Raw genomic sequence first — 4,503 nt, 5'->3', positions numbered from 1 at the left:
AGAAGGTGACAATAGTTGGTGCGATTATTCACAAATGGAAGAAACACAAAATAATCTCCCTCAGCCTGGGGCTCCATGCAAGATCTCACCTTGTGGAGTTGCAATGATCATGAGAACGGTGAGGAATCAGCCCAGAACTACACGGGAGGATCTTGTCAATGATCTCAAGGCAGCTGGGACCATAGTCACCAAGAAAACAATTGGTAACACATTACGCCGTGAAGGACTGAAATCCTGCAGCGCCCGCAAGGTCCCCCTGCTCAAGAATACATATACATGCCCGTCTGAAGTTTGCCAATGAACATCTGAATGATTCAGAGGACAACTGGGTGAAAGTGTTGTGGTCAGATGAGACCAAAATGGAGCTCTTTGGCATCAACTCAACTCGCCGTGTTTGGAGGAGGAGGAATGCTGCCTATGACCCCAAGAACAGCATCTCCACTCTCAAACATGGAGGTGGAAACATTATGCTTTGGGGGTGTTTTTCTGCTAAGGGGACAGGACAACTTCACCGCATCAAAGGGACGATGGACGGGGCCATGTACCGTCAAATCTTGGGTGAGAACCTCCTTCCCTCAGCCAGGGCATTAAAAATGGGTCGTAGATGGGTATTCCAGCATGACAATGACCCAAAACACACGGCCAAGGCAACAAAGGAGTGGCTCAAGAAGAAGCACATTAAGGTCCTGGAGTGGCCTAGCCAGTCTCCAGACCTTAATCCCATAGAAAATCTGTGGAGGGAGCTGAAGGTTCGAGTTACCAAACGTCAGCCTCGAAACCTTAATGACTTGGAGAAGATCTGCAAAGAGGAGTGGGACAAAATCCCTCCTGAGATGTGTGCAAACCTGGTGGCCAACTACAAGAAACGTCTGACCTCTGTGATTGCCAACAAGGGTTTTGCCACCAAGTACTAAGTCATGTTTTGCAGAAGGGTCAAATACTTATTTCCCTCATTAAAATGCAAATCAATTTATTATATTTTTGACATGTGTTTTTCTGGATTATTTTGTTGTTATTCTGTCTCTCACTGTTCGCGGGGGCTATTCGATGCTAATGCAGTAAGCCACAGGATGTTTTTGTGCTGGTCAAGGGAAGTCAAGTCTGGAGTGAACCAAGGGCTATATCTGTTCTTAGTTCTACATTTTTTGAACAGGCATGCTTATTTAAAATGGTGAGGAAAGCACTTTTAAAGAACAAGCAGGCATCCAGGAGTTTCTGCCAGAATATTGATCTTGTTTTTTTGGAAGCAGGGTTATTATCTTCACATGCTTTTTTTCCCCCAATGCTGCTCTTATTAATTTATTAATGTAAGCCCAATAAATCGTATTTTCAATTATATGTTATGTTTGTTTGGTGTTGTCTGGGTTTCTTTTGGAAAATCGGTCACCATCAGTCCATTACCACTGACGAACCTTCTACCTAAAAACAACCTGACTCAATTGATCAATACCTCTGAGGTGTGATGCCCCCTTGTGCTACAGTTGTTGATTGGTCTTTGTTTGAAGTAGCCATTGTCATGTCTCGTGGTCAGGTATTTGTATAAATGTATTTAAACAATGAACATATACAACATCATTTACAATGTGTTCGTCTTTATTAAATGTTTCTTGTTGTTGTACAATATGTTCACTACAGCCCTACGACCCTTTCATCCAGTGCCATCCCCTCATTTGTACATCTTCTTCTCCCTCTGACATCTGTTGCAGCCTAAAAACTCCATCAGACAAGTATGTTCAGTTGTTACTCAAAGTTCTAAATGTGAGGTGTAACTGCACTCGAACACAAGATGCAAAGCAGTGAGTGAGCAACGGGTATCCCTGTTTATTGTTCACCTTTTGAAGTGTATTGTTCTAATGATATCGAAGTGTTGCAGTCTTATTTGACTCATTTTGAGGGCAACCCATACCCCTGAGGAGTAGAGTTTCACATCCAGTTCTCTAGTCTCACTCAATTATACAGATGTTTCATTTTGTCATTTACATTTTAGTCATTTAGCAGACACTCTTATCCAAATCAAATCACATTTTATTGGTCACATAACGTGTTTAGCAGATGTTATTGCGGTTCTAGCGATATGCTTGTGTTTCTAGCTCCGACAGTGCAGTAATAACAAGTCACAAGTAATATCTAACAATTTCACAACATTACCCAATACACAGAAATCTAAGTAAAGGAATGGAATTAAGAATATATATATGTATATATATAATATGGATGAGCAATGTCAGAGTGGCATAGACTAAGATACAGTAGAATAGGATAGAATACAGTATATACATATGAGATGAGTAATGCAAAATATGTTAACACTATTAAAGTGACTAGTGTTCCATTTATTAAAGTGGCCAGTGATTTCAAGTCTATGTATATAGGGCAACAGCCTCTAAGGTGCTAGTGATGGCTATTTAACAGTCTGATGGCCTTGAGATAGAAGCTGATTTTCAGCCTCTCGGGTCCCAGCTTTGATGCACCTGTACTGACTTTGCCTTCTGGATGATAGCGAGGTGAACAGGCAGTGGCTCGGGTGGTTGTTGTCCTTGATGATCTTTTTGGCCTTCCTGTGACATCGGGTGCCCTGGAGAGCAGGTAGTTTGCCGACTGCACCACCCTACAGGAGCAATTAGGGTTAAGTGCCTTGCTCAAGGGCACATCGACACATTTTTCACCTAATCGGCTTGGGATTCAAACCAGTGACCTTTCAGTTACTGGCCCAATGTTCTTAACCGCTAGGCTACCTGCCTCCGATTATTTAACATTCTGTATCACTTTTTAAAGTTACATTTCACTGTATCCTTCGCAGCACACACAAATGACAATAATACAATTGTTTACTGCAATCTTGAGCATGGTTCTTTGGAGGCTCTAGACTAGAGAGAAGTTTTCAGTGTGATTTGTGAAGCATATTGTAAATCTCAGCTGTGATCCTAGAGCAGAATTGTTTTATTTATGTTATCTTTCCGTACAATCATATACCATGTGAACTATTTCTATGATTGAAACATGGGTTTTTGAAACAAAGAAATGAGAAATTCACCCCGTTTCTATTAGCTTATTTTATTGGCCAAACCAAAGGGGATTAAGTTGTTGCAGCCCTTTCAGGAGGTACCTCTTAAAACAAGTTAAGAATTAGAAATAAAATAGACTGAAAATATTAACAGATCTAACATAGCCATTTAGTTAACATGCAACAGAAGTGAAAGTAGTATTTCACTTAATGTGTAAATATAATGTAAACAACAGCATCCCACCTGATTTTGAGCCTCCAACTCAGCATGTCTGTGTGGCTGGCTGCACTGACTTCAGATAAGGCATCTTATGAGAAGGTAACATGTAGCCTATGACAACTCCCCAAATTCCTTTTGGGTCAATCTATTATCTCTGTGTCAGCAATTACATTTTCATCCAATTCAGTGCAATTAACTGTTTGAGTTTCCTGTCTGAGCTTTGGTGCGGAGAGGCTTTTTGCAATTGAGACGGGGGGGGCAGCTAGGTGGCAGAGGTCCACAGGACTGATGGTACTTGGGGCTCCGAAAAGAGAGAACATGGAAGTGTGGATCCTTGAAGTGAGGCAGAGAACTGTTATCCCTCGAGGAACTCAAGGTCTCTGATTTAGAACGAGGCCCGAGGACGATAGGGGGACATGTCTTCGGGGTGAGAGTTGTCATGGTTCGGCTCAGAACTCTGGTCTTACCAGAGCCCAGTAAGGGTGCTGGAGACTTCTTCTTCTTCTCAAGACTCCTGGTCTCTGACTGTTCTGCTTGATACATCCGCTGGAGAATATTGTGGGAGTATGTTTGCCTGTTTGCCTGCACCTTGGACTCAAGACTCTTCAGAGCCTGGTCTGTGTAGGCTTGCATTTCTATCTGCAGTTGGGTGATCTGCTCTTTAAACTCATCCCGCAGTGCCTCATTACTGGCCTCCAGCTCATGTTGAAAAACCGCTATAAGCTCCTCCCTTTTGACATCCACCTCACCTGTACGTTTGTCTTCCAAAATCTCTGCACCTGCTTTCTCTGTGTTTTTTGGGCCGTTCACCTTTGCCATCTCCAGCTCTCTGCTTTTGACCATCTGAACTAGTTCCAGAATGCCATTCCTTGGAATGTTCATGCCCACCTGTGATTTGACTTGCTTGCGCACCTGCTGGAAAACAGACTGCATCTTTGCTTGAGTTGTCCTCTCTGCAGGGATGAGGTCCTCCGCACTTTCGTCACTGAGACTGACAGAATTAATCAGGAGAGAGATGGGTTGAGAAATGGCCACTGCTTTGTCAAGAGACTCTTCTCCATCCTGTTCTCCTGGTGTCCCTGCATCCAGTTGCTGGGGTGGTTTATATAAAGATAACTCAGTCATTGTTATCCCTCAACTTTCTGCTTGGTCCGTGCTGCTGTATTGTTCTTCCGCACTGAGTAGTGATCTGTAAACTCTGTGACTATACACTGTTCTGTAAGCCCTGCGTCTAGGAGGGTCTTAATTGCCTGAGGTGTTGCTTTGTACCCCTAAGGGT

The sequence above is a fragment of the Salmo salar genome, chromosome 20 (genome assembly GCF_965601325.2).
Source record: "Salmo salar chromosome 20, fSalSal1, whole genome shotgun sequence".
In the NCBI taxonomy this organism is placed as follows: Eukaryota; Metazoa; Chordata; class Actinopteri; order Salmoniformes; family Salmonidae; genus Salmo; species Salmo salar.
The sequence above is the reverse complement of the archived record's forward strand: the minus strand, read 5'-3'. Positions refer to the sequence as shown.